Below are 12,846 nucleotides of genomic sequence, written 5' to 3'. Positions count from 1 at the left end.
GCCTGCTGAGCTAAAATAAGGTCCTTGAACACCAACCCATGGGAGAAGGAAGAAAACTACACTAGCATCTAGAACACTGTGGCCCATGATGCTTTAATGCCAGCCTCTGCAGCCAAGCAACCCCAGAAAATAAAAAATCCCAAGATTATATACCAAAGGCGTGATGCCTAATGCTTCTATGACAACTTGAGTGGGCCACAGGGTGCCCAGACGTTTGGTCACACTGTCTGCGAGGATGGCCCTAGATGAGATTAACAGTGGAATCAACGGGTTCTGAGTACAGCAGATGGCCCTCCCTAATGTGCGTGGGCCCCATCCACGCAGTTGAAGGCTTGAATAGAATAAAAAAACAGAGCCTTCCCTCAGGGAGTAGGAGAACTCCTCCTGTCTAACTGCCTTCCAACTCGGACATCAGTTTTTTCCTGCCTTGGGACACAAACTGAAACATCGGCTCTTTGTGACTCTGCAGCTTGTCTGCATTTAGGCTGGACCTTATACCACCAGCCCTCCTGGGTCTCCAGCTTACAGATGGCAGATCCTGGGACTGTCAGCCTCCATAATCGCATCAGTTGATTCCTTACAATAAGCCTCTCTCTCTCTCTCTCTCTCTCTCTCTCCCCACCTCCCTCCTCTCTCTCTCTCTAGCTATCTCTCCACACATACACACACACACACGCATACACACACACACCCTATTGATTCTGTTTCCCTGAAGAATCCAAATACAAAAGGCTGTTAGCAAGAGTCCTCATGTATGCTTCAAATGCCAGTTTTGACATAATGAGCTGAAGAAATTACATTTCAAACAAACAACCCTCTGAAACACAACTCTCTTTACAAAAGAAGAGCAATTTCTGCTGTTTCCACTGCTGGGTGTGTTAATAGGGATAAAACTGAGACTTCTGAGAAGTTTAAAGACATTGAGACACATTCCCAGCTGAGGTGCACCGGCTGTGTTGACAAGGGTCTCTGTGGATGGTGGGCAGGAAACCTCACAGCGTATAAATGGAGTTGGGGGTACAGGGACAGGGCAGTGGGAGTGGGGGTGCGGGAAATCTTCACACCTTTTTTTTTTTTTTTTTTTTTTTGAGACAGAGTCTCACTCTGTAGCACAGGCTGGAGTGCAGTGCCACAATCTTGGCTAACTGCAACCTCCACCTCCGAGGTTCAAGCAATTCTCCCTGCCTCAGCCTCTGGAGCAGCTGGGATTACAGGCACCTGACACCATGCCCAGCTGATTTTGGGATTTTTAGTAGAGATGGGATTTCGCCATGTAGGCCAAACTGGTCTTAAACTCCTGACCTCAGGTGATCTGCTGCCTCGGCCTCCCAAAGTGCTGGGATTACAGGCATGAGCCACCATGCCCAGCACATTTCTCAAATTAAAAGAACTCTTCCTTAACTAACTGTGCACCAGTGAGAAGCCGGGAAATTTAGGAACAGAACCAATCAGCATTTTCCACATACCTTGAGATCCACAAGCCTGTCTGAACAGTGGGCTCACAGAACAGTGCAGTTCTGCCTCAGAGAGAGAGAATGTGAGAAAATGGGAAAATAAAGTGCATTCGAAGCCTAAAAAACCTAATCAAGTCTGGCTCTTCTTCTCTAAGTGTAGATTCTTTAACATGTCTTTTTAAATAATAGTCCATAAGGCTGGACACAGTGGCTCACGCCTGTAGTCCCTGCTACTTGGGAGGCTGAGGCAGGAAATCACTTGAACCCAGTAGACGGAGGTTGCAGCAAGCCGAGATCTCACCACCACACTCCAGCCTGGGTGACAGAGTGAGAGCCTGATTCAAAATAATAATAATAGTCCCTAAAAGTTGAATTTTTCCTGGGTGCCAGCTAAGCAATTTAAATTTGTGATCAAATGCAAAACATCTAAAGCACCCTGCAAGGCACGTGCTGCTGGTATCCCTGTCTTACAACTGAGGAGACTGAGGCTCAGGGAAGCCGACTTACCCATAGCCATGTAGCTAATTAGTGGCAGAGCCAGGGTTTGAAGCAGGCAGTCCAATGACCAGAAGACTTGCAGTGGGGCCTCCTTCCCACATGGGTGAGTGAAAGTGCCACACAACTACCCATGGTCTGAAATGTGCCGCGGAGATAGGCTGCATGGGGCTTGAGAGTACAGACTATGGAAGCAACTCAGGAAAATCACAGGGCATAGTGAGCACATATGACCCTTTAGAGGGCCAGGGGGGGCTCCAGCTCAGACCTCCCCAACAGGTCGCCTTAAGCCATCCCTGACATGCCCTGCTCTGTCACTCCCACTCACTCCCATACAAGAGCCCCACTCCACGTGACACCAGACTTCGCGGCCACTTGACTTCAGCACTAAAAAACTCTTTGCCCTCCCTCATCACACTTTCCGGAACATGTCACTTTGCGCAGCTCACATTTTCATATTCCACACTGATCTGGACACACTTCTAATAAACCCTTTCTAAACTGTGACTCCCGCAGGAGGTGTGCTGGTTTGCAGCCAGCCCACAACCACTTCCTCCCTCCTTTTGGCATCTATATCCTCTGTGCCCTGGGTGAAGCCCCCTCCCACATGGGCCTGGCCACACTGCCAGTTCCAGGAGTGGACGTGAGCCTGGAGCCTGAGCCAATCCAGGTATTGCCATCCCCAGGCCATGGCAATGGCAGGGGAGCAGGGCAGTGGGGAGGGGAAGGCACGACCAACCCGAGCCAATGACCCTCTGCTGTGAAGGCTGGAACAGGGGAGGTGGGTGCCCCTCCCAATAGCCTTGAGGCCCAGATGACATAAGCCATCATGCCACCATCTAGAAACAGAAAATAAAGGCAATATGGTGGAGGGCAGATTGGAAAGAGAGAGACCAAGTCCTAAATTGACTACTAAGCCAGCTCTCCTTAAAAACTACAAACTCTCTTTTTCACCAAAGCCAGCTGGGGCCGGGTTTTCTGTCACACATAACCTAGCAAACCTTAACTGCCTCGAGGTCTCAGGGAAGGCACTGCACGAAGGGAAACCACCACTGTAATCACAATACCTTCTTGGGGCTTTTTCCATATTTTAATAGTTAGCCTTCCACATGTAAGTATAATTTTCCTATATCCTCAAGTCTGTTTAAACCCCAGGTCTCTGCCCCTTATAGAAACAATGAACTATATACACAGAAGCAGAGTGATTTTTTTGCTTAGGGCTACCTATGAGCAGGCTTTCAATGAGGACAAACATCCGGTGACTGCGCCTCCCAGAACTGCCATGAGCCTGAGGTGAAGGCAGAGACTACATGGCTGTGATGAAGCTGAAGTCCCCTGGGTCCCTTTGCGGGCAGTGGGCCAGCCATGGGAACAGGACCCTCATCTTACCCAGAGACACACGCAGCTCAAGGACAAAGCGCCTGGTTCTAGAAAGAGCCCAGGTTTGCAATCAGACTTGGGTTTGCAGCCTGGTGCCCCCACGTCCAGAGCCTGTCCCCTCAGCTATGTACTGGGTGATGTTGGGGGCCAGTGAGACAGCAGCCTACAAGGGCAGCCCAGCGAGCACCCCCCATCGAAAAAGGAACTTTGGGAAATAAAGAAGTGAAAAGACACTGCTGGCCCATCGTCCACAGCGGGAATCTTTCTTTTCTGAGATAGGCTATTATTAACCAGGAGGCGTCAACCTGGTTGAGACGTAAAGTGGTCGTTTTATTAATAAATAAATGTCCATACTGTCTTCATAGGAACAGGCAAGGCCAGATAATTTCTAGAAGAGATAAAGCACTGTTCCATCCAAACCAAAACTCATTTCTAACGAGAGAGGAGAGGTTCCAAATTACTTTAGTCTGAAATATAATCCTGAAGCCAGAGGGTTTGTTTACTCAACGGACTGTTCACCAGTTGCTCAGAAACAGGTTTCGTGTGAGTGCTCATACATCCCACTTATGCAAACAAGGAGGCCGAGGGAGGACACCAGCCCCCAGCAGGCCACAGGGGGGAGGCCTTCCTTCCTCGCCCTTCCCCACAAAGAAAACAAAACAGGACTAAACCCTTTAGACTCAATTCAGTTTTGAGTGTGACAGTCAGAGCCACCGACTCTAAGTGCAGAGACTGAGGTTCAGCGCTCAGCCCTGCAATTCCCTTGCTGGTGTGCTTCTGAGCAAGCCTCTCATCATGAACCCAAATTTCTTCATCCATTTCTACTTCCTAGCAGGTGTGGTCCAGATTCTGATGACAGAGCTTCTAACACCTCTCGTTCTACTTACTCCAAGGGGCCACAGGCTTTCTCACTTCTCCTGAGGCCATTCCAGGACATCCCAACCAGGCTGGGTTTTCTCCTTCTTCTGAATCCTGCAGCCCCTCTTCATAGGCACATCCCTGCCACTGGGCACCATCTACACATGACCTCCAGGCACGCGGGCCCCTCCTGCATCATCCACAGCACTGTGGATGTACCAGCAGGCACTGTGAGACGGCAACCCTGAGTGCCAGGTAATGCACATGTGATCTCATCACAGCCTCCAGCCAGTGAGGCAAGGAGGGCTCCCGTTATCAAAGCAAGGAAACCAAGGCCAGAAGGCACTGAGTGACCTGCCCCAGGAAGCAAGCAGGGCTCAAATCCAAGTCCATCACACTCCACAACATGAGCCCTTCACACTCCAGCAAGAGGATAGGAACTCACCTCAGACCTCTGGATGTGCCCCAACCCTACGACTCAACACTCAACAGACACTTCTCAGGACCCAGAGGTGCCCCTGCAAGTTCTTTTGGTTGCCAGCCAGCTCCTGTGATGACCAAAAGCAACCAAAACAAGCTTGTGTCAACAGAAGGAGGGCACGCTGTGCCTCTGACTAGGAAGTTTCAGTCTCATGAAGATTTCAAGCCATCTAAATTAATCTGCAAGCTTAGTGAAATGCAGTAAGATACCAACCAATTTCCACTGAGGATCTATATGAGCTGATTCCAAAATTCATGAGGATGGGAGAAGCAGCAAGAATGGAATAGCCAGGAAAATTCTGTAAAGGAGTTAGATAGTAAAACATGCCGTAAAACTATAATAACTGAACACGGGGTGATATGGTTTGAAACTGTGTCCCCAACCAAATCTCATGTTGAACTGTAATCCCCAGTGCTGGAGGTGGGGCCTGGTGGAAGGTGACTGGATCATGGGGGTGGGCCTTCATTAATGGTTTAGCACCATTCTCTTCCTTTTGTTCTTATGATAGTGAGTGAGTGCCTGAGAGATCTGGTGGTTTAAAAGTGGGTGATACCTCCCACCTTGCTCTTTGTCTTGCTCCTGCTCCCACCATGTGAGTGTCTACTCCCCCTTTGCCTTCCACCATGATTGGAAGCTTCCTGAGGCCTCCCCAGAAGCAGAAGCTGCCATGCTTCCTGTACAGCATGCAGAACCATTAGACAATTAAAACTCTTTTCTTTATAAATTACCCAGTCTCAGGTATTTCTTTATAGAAGTGCAAGAACAGATTAATACACAGTGGCTTCCCACATTAACAATCAGATACTATAGCAGAATAGGAAGTCCAGAAATACACCCAAATACACACTGGAATCTAGTATAGGATAAAGATGGCATTTCAAATGAGTGAGAAAAAGGTAACTCATTAAATATTTTGTTGATAACCACCTATATCTCATGCTTTATATCAGAATAAATTAGATGGATCAGACTTAAATGTAGAAAATAACACCATAAAAGTACTAGAAGAAAATATAGGAGAACTCCAAAATCCGTTTTTTAAAAAGGATGATAAATGTAAACACATAAAAATGTCTTATAGTCAAGGCAAATAGGCCGGGAGCAGTGGCTCACACTAGTAATCCCTGCACTTTGGGAGGCCGAGGTGGGAAGATCACCTGAGGTCAGGAGTTTGAGACCAGCCCAGCTAATATGGTGAAACCCCATCTCTACTAAAAATACAAAAATTAGCCAGGCATGGTGGTGGGCGCCTGTAATCCCAGCTACTTCGGAGGCTGAGGCAAGAAAATTGCTTGAGCACAGGAGGCAGAGGTTGCAGTGAGTGGAGATTGCGCCACTGCTCACCAGCCTGGGTGACAGAGTGAGACTCCATCTCAAACAAACAAACAAACAAAAAGTCAAAGTAAATGATATACTGGGAGAACTATTTCCAACTCATTACAAATTTTGGTTTTTGGTTTTTGGTTTTTGGTTTTTGGTGGGGTTTTTTTTGTTTTTTTTTTTTTTAAGACAGAGTCTCACTCTGTTACCCAGGCAGGAGAACAGTGGCACAATTTTGGCTCACTGTAACCTCTGCCTCCAAGGTTAAAGTGATTCTCCTGCCTCAGCCTCCCAAGTAGCTGGGATTACAGGCACGCACCATCACACTCAGCTAAGTTTTGTATTTTTAGTAGAGATGGGGTTTCACCATGTTGGCCAGGCTGATTTTGACTCCAGACCTCAAGTGATCCACCCACCTCAGCCTCCCAAAGCGCTGGGATTACAGGCATGAGCCACGGCACCTAGCTAACTCATTATAAATGTTTTAAAATTTAATCTCCTTAATATATATATAGTCCCTGCAAACCAATAACAAAGATCAATAATCTAATTGAAAAATTGGTAAAGAACATAACACAGGCAGTTCACACACACACAGACACACACACACAAACCCAAATGGCTCCGCATTCTTAACTATGAAAAAATGTCCAATCTCACTTTCAATAAGAGAAATGTAATTTTGATCTTCACACAGATTCAGTTTTTCACCTATTAATTTAGCAAAAATAGAACTGTCTGAAAACACACTGTTGGCAAGGATGTAGAGAAACACTCTCTCATTACCTGTTTGTGGACATGTAAATTGTTACAACACATACAGAGAGCAGTGTGACAATATCCATCAGTTACAAAAGGTATAGCCCTTAACCAGTAATTCCATTTCTAGGAATTTGTCCTATGTGGCGGAAAGTCAGGGACGCTGAACAGAGGGATGGCTGAAGCCATGGCAGAAGAACATAAATTGTGAAGATTTCATGGACATTTATTAGTTCCCCAAATTAATACTTTTATAATTTCTTACGCCTATCTTTACTGCAATCTCTGAACATAAATTGTGAAGATTTCATGGACACTTATCACTTTCCCAATCAATACCCTTGTGATTTCCTATGCCTATCTTTACTTTAATCTCTTAATCCCATCATCTTCGTAAGCTGAGGAGGATGTATGTCGCCTCAGGACCCTGTGATGATTGCGTTAACTACACAAATTGTTTGTAGAGCATGTGTGTTTGAACAATATGAAATCTGGGCACCTTGAAAAAAGAACAGGATAACAGCAATGTTCAGGGAACAAGGGAGATAACCTTAAACTCTAACTACCGGTGAGCCGGGTAGCACAGAGCCATAGTTCTCTTCTTTCAAAAGCAAATAGGCGAAATATCGCTGAATTCTTTTTCTCAGCAAGCGACATCCCTGAGAAACAGAATGCGTCCCTGAGGGGAGGCCTCTGAAATGGCCACTTTAGGGGGTGGCTGTCTTTTATGGTCGAAGCCAAAGGGAAGAAATAAGCCCCAGTCTCCTATAGCACTCCCAGGCTTATTAGGATGAGGAAATTCCCGCCTAATAAATTTTGGTCAGACTGGTTGTCTGCTCTCAAACCCTGTCTCCTGATAAGATGTAATCAAAGACAATGCGTGCCCAAAACTTTATCAGCAATTTTAATTTTGCCCCGTCCTGTGATCCTGTGATCTCACCCTGCCTCCATTTGCTTTGTGATGTTTTATTACCTTGCAAAGCATGTGATCTCTGTGACCCACATCCTATTCATACACTCCCTCCCCTTTTGAAAATCGCTAATGAAAATGTGCTGGTTTTATAGCTCAGGGAGCATCACGGAACCTGCTGACTTGTGATGTCTCCCCCGGACACCCAGCTTTAAAATCTCTCTTTTGTACTCTTTCCCTTTATTTCTCAGACCAGCTAATGCTTAGGGAAATAGAAAAGAACCCACGTTGAATATCGGGGGTGGGGTTTCCCCCGATAGTCCTACAGGTATGTTTCCACATGTGTGAAATGACACCTACATGTCCATTAACAGGAGATTGATTAAACAAATTATGTTACATCCATCTAATGAACACTAGAGATTGATTAAACAAATTATGTTACATCCATATAATGAACACTAGAGACTGATTAAACAAATTATGTTACATCCATATAATGAACACTAAGCACCTATATAAACGAATGAAGAGTTTTTTATAGCCTAACAAGGAATAACCATCCAGACACACAAGATATTTTTATAAAGCAAGATGACAAGCATAGTGTATGTATAAGAGATAGAAAAGATATCCACATGCAAAAGAATAAAGTTGGACCCCTATAAATCATGTAAAAAAATTCACTCACACCATATACAAAAATTACCTCAAAATGGAGCTTCCATATAAGTATGTAAGACTTATATGTAAGAGCCAAATTTATAGGAAAAAATAGCATAAACCTTTGTGACACTGGATTAGACAATGGCTTATTAAATATGACACCAGAAGCAAAACCAACAAAAGAAAAACTACATAAATTGGACTCATCAAAATTTAAAACTTTTGTGCTTCAAAAGATATAATCAAGAAAGTGAAAAGACACCCCCACAGAATGGGAGGAATCACTTGCAAACTATACATCTGATCAAAGTATTTGTATGTAGAATATATAAAGAACTCTTACCCATCAATAATAAAAAGACAAATAATCCAAAGTAAAATGGGCAAAAGACCTGAATAGACAGTTCTTGAAAGAAGATTTACAAGTGCACAATACACAAATGCAAACAAGGTCAACATCACTAGCCGTCAGTGTATTGCAAATTAAACCCACAACAAGATGCCACTTCACACTCCCTAGGATGTCTATAAGCAAAAAGACAGACAATAACAAATGTTGGTGAGGATATAAGAAATCATAACCCTCATACACTTCTAGTGAGATGTAAACTAGTACAGCAATTTGGAAAACCATTTGGCAGTTTGTCAAAAGGTTAAACATGGAGTTATCACATGACCCAGAAATTCCACTCCTAGGTATATTCCCAAGAGCCATCAAAATATATATATGTCCACACAAAAACTCATACACTTGTTCAGAGCAGCATTATTCATAATAGCCCCAAAAAGGAAACAACTTAAATATCTGATATGGTTTGGCTGTGTCCCCACCCAAAGCTCATCTTGAATTATAGTTCCCATAATCCCCATGTGTTGTGAGAGGGACCTTGTGGGAGGTGATTAGATTATGGGGGTAGGCCGGGCGCGGTGGCTCAAGCCTGTAATCCCAGTACTTTGGGAGGCCGAGGCGGGTGGATCACGAGGTCAGGAGATCGAGACTATCCTGGCTAACATGGTGAAACCCCATCTCTACTAAAAAAAAAATACAAAAAACTAGCCGGGTGAGTTGGCGGGCGCCTGTAGTCTCAGCTACTTGGGAGACTGAGGCAGGAGAATGGCGTAAACCCGGGAGGCGGAGCTTGCAGTGAGCCGAGATCACGCCACTGCACTCCAGTCTGGGCAACAGCGCGAGACTCCATCTCAAAAAAAAAAAAAAAAAAAAAAAAAAGATTATGGGGGCAGTTCCCCCATGCTGTTCCCATGATAGTGAGTTCGCATGAGATTTGATGGTTTTATAAGGGGATTTTCCCCACTCCGCTCTGCACTTCTCTCTCCTGCCACCATGAGAGGACATGTTTGCTTCCCCTTCTGCCATGATTATAAGTTTCCTGAGGCCTCCCCTACCATGCAGAACTGTGAGGCAATCAAACCTCTTTCCTTCTTAAATTACCCAGTCTCAGGCAGTTCTTTATAGCAGCCCCTGAGAACAGGCTAGTACAATATCTATCCATTGATGGATAGGTAAATAAAAGATGGTATACCCATTTGATGGAACACTATACGGCAATAAAAAGAAATGATACATGCTACACATAGATGAACCCTGAAAACATTATACTAAATAAAACAAGCTATTCACAAAAGACTACACATTGTATGGCCCCATGTATATGAGAGACCAGAATAGGGAAATCTATACACATAAAGAAAATTCAGAGATGCATAGGGATTAACTACTATGGATTCATGGTTTCAGTCTGGAGTGATGAATGTATTCTAAAATTGATTTCAGTGATAGATGCATAACTTTGTAAATATACTAAAAACCACTGAGTTGGACACTTTTTTTTTTTTTAGAGAGATAGGGTCTGGCTATGTTGACGAGGCTGGTCCAAACTCCTGGCATCAAGCAATCTTCCCATCTTGGCCCCCAAAGTGCTAGGATTACAGGCATGAGCCACCATGCCTGGCTGGGTTGGACACTTTAAATGAGTGAATATGGTATATAAGTTATATCTCACTAAAGTCATTATAAGAAATAGGGAAGGAATGTGTGTGTGTGTGTGTGTGTGTGTGTGTGTGTGTGTGTGTATGCATGTATATATTACATTCACTTGCTTCTACATTTATAAAATCTCCCTGGAAAGATTTGACAAGAAATTGACAACATAAAGTGAAGAAAATTGTGTGGCTAAAGAGTAGAATGCTTTTTGTTATATCCTCTTTTGTTCTTTGTGAATTTCGAACCATGTGAACATATGACCTATTTTAAAACCAAGTAAATAAATAAAATTCAATATAAATGATTAAAATAAATTTGAAATGGACTAAGTCTATGTCAGCTGCCCCTCTGGCAGGCGACCCTTTCCCCAGAGCCCACCCATGGCCACCTCCGTGTGGCTTTACCCAGCTCTACTGGTGACTTCAGAACCCAAACTCAGTGACTCAAACCTTTCCTCCACCTTGGCTGTTTCCACTGAAGTAGTTCTGTAGCCCAAGGACCAGCGTTCTGCCCAAACTATATTACTTGTCAACAAACAGCAAATGTGAACTCTGACATTTGGAAAAAGCAATCAAGAAAATGAAAATGGATCGTGGGAGAGGAAGATTGAAGCACACAGGTGCTGCCAGTGTAGACAGGAGGACTAGCAGGCGACCCTGAGCCAGGCGGTCCCTCTGATTCTCTGAGGACACAGACCTGCCTCGCTTTTACCCTCTGAGCTCTACACTGCACCTCCTCCTCAGGACACAAGAAGTAACAGGCTCTACACTGCACCTCCTCCTCAGGACACAAGAAGTAACAGAGCTTCCCTTAGAAAACCAGCTACACTTGAAGAAATGAAGAACATGACTCAGAACCCACTCTTCAGCCCTAGCCTCTGCCCCACCCTCTAAGGAAGCAGGTGTTGGAGGCCCCTGGACAATCAACAGGCTAGCCAGGGTCTTGCCACCATGGCCTGCCACCAAGACACATTCCCAATAACCAGCCTACCTCCCTTTCTGCCCTGGGCACAGCCCTCTGAGCTCCACCCGACACCTTCCACCTAGAGCATTTTTGACATGCCACTGAGAGGCAAACACCAGTGTGATAGAAATCTCATCTTATTCCACTGCAGGTGGGCCACTTCAGACAAACAATAAGTCACACGAGGCAGAAGTATTTTCCTATAGTGCAGCAAGAGCCTCCAGATCTCCAGCAGCCAAGCTCCAACACAATCCAGCTCCGGCAGATCCCTCCCCAACACAGAGGCTGGGGAGACCTTGGATGCACCCTCGACTCACCCCTGTCCTGGGGCACCCCCTCCCACCACACTGTAGCCCCTCTGTTCCAGCACTCAGCACCCAGTCACCCAGTCAAGCACCATGGCTCAACATACCAGGTCAATAACTCAAATGCCCGAAGGCCTTGTACACAAAAGAAACCAGAGCAGCAGGATTGCCAAGACCTAAACGAGGGAACAAACAACAGTGACAAGTGGTGGACAATGCTCTGTCTTCGAGTCAAAAAGGCACAAATAGCGGCACCCTGCCCAGCCTAGGTAGAGTGGCAGCCACCCAGTTCCTGTCCGGCTGCCCCTGGAACAGAGGTCTTGCACTTCCATGTATCCCCTTCTGTCAAAAGAAGCAGGAAATCTAGATTTTTATATAAAGGCTCCTAACTTATAAGTGTTCTCAACTATCTTAGTTTTTAAAACACCGTGCAGACCAAAAAACAAAACAAATGTCTGTGGGCCAGATTTTTCGGCCCCAGGCCATCAGTTTGCCATCTCTGACTTGGTTCCCTGACCATGGTTCATTAGGTCCTATGTGCCAAGCATGAGTGATATTTAGTAATTTGGCTCAAAATCATGAGTCCAGAGAGATGTAATGATATGCACGTTCCACCAAATCCTTCCTTATCTCTGTTCACCAACAGTTCAACCATGACTAAGGAGTGTTGACCATTATTTATATAACCTAGCTGCTTCCTCTCCCTCCTGGGCACCATCCCATTGGGGTTAGTTAACCAAGTGTTAGCACTGTTGATTGACCCCAGGATGGGCATGCAGCACACTGCACAGACTATGCCCCTGGGGGCTTATGCTTCATAGAGGATCATCCAGCATGGTCCAGACAAACCTGAAGAGCTCAATGACAAGTCTTCAGGTTTTCTTCATTACAGTAAAGTGTTTACCCTCCATCTGCTCCCCACCTTGTTTCTCTTTCCCTCTCTCAGTCCCTGAGGGACAGATCCAATGCTTACTCTTCCAAGACAAAAGCAGTACACATTAAATCCAGCAACAGCAAATGCCCCAAGACCTGTTCCTCCAGCTCTCGGGTGTGTTTGCAAAGGGTTGGTTCTGCTTTGTTTTTATATAAGGTGCCAGGGGAGGGAAGTGAGGTTTAAAGCAGAGAAGGTAGCCTCTAGGGGCAGCTCCATGGAGTCAAGGACAGTGGCAAGATGACTCAGAGGGGCCCTTGGTGGACCCAGGGGACCTGACCACCACCTGGAAACTCTGAGGTCACAGTGCTTTGGGACACAA

The 12,846-nt window shown here is 45.4% G+C and overlaps 1 protein-coding gene across 1 annotated transcript in view; it reads right to left on the bottom strand.

The window, feature by feature from the left end:
• The window catches only part of LOC105479352 (family with sequence similarity 174 member B), a 37,171-nt gene that overhangs the window by 14,964 nt on the left and 9,361 nt on the right, over positions 1-12,846 (bottom strand). The window lies entirely within an intron of this gene.

This window comes from Macaca nemestrina, chromosome 7 (genome assembly GCF_043159975.1).
Source record: "Macaca nemestrina isolate mMacNem1 chromosome 7, mMacNem.hap1, whole genome shotgun sequence".
NCBI lineage: Eukaryota > Metazoa > Chordata > Mammalia > Primates > Cercopithecidae > Macaca > Macaca nemestrina.
Note: the sequence above shows the minus strand (reverse complement) of the source record. Positions and strands in the feature narration are given on the sequence as shown.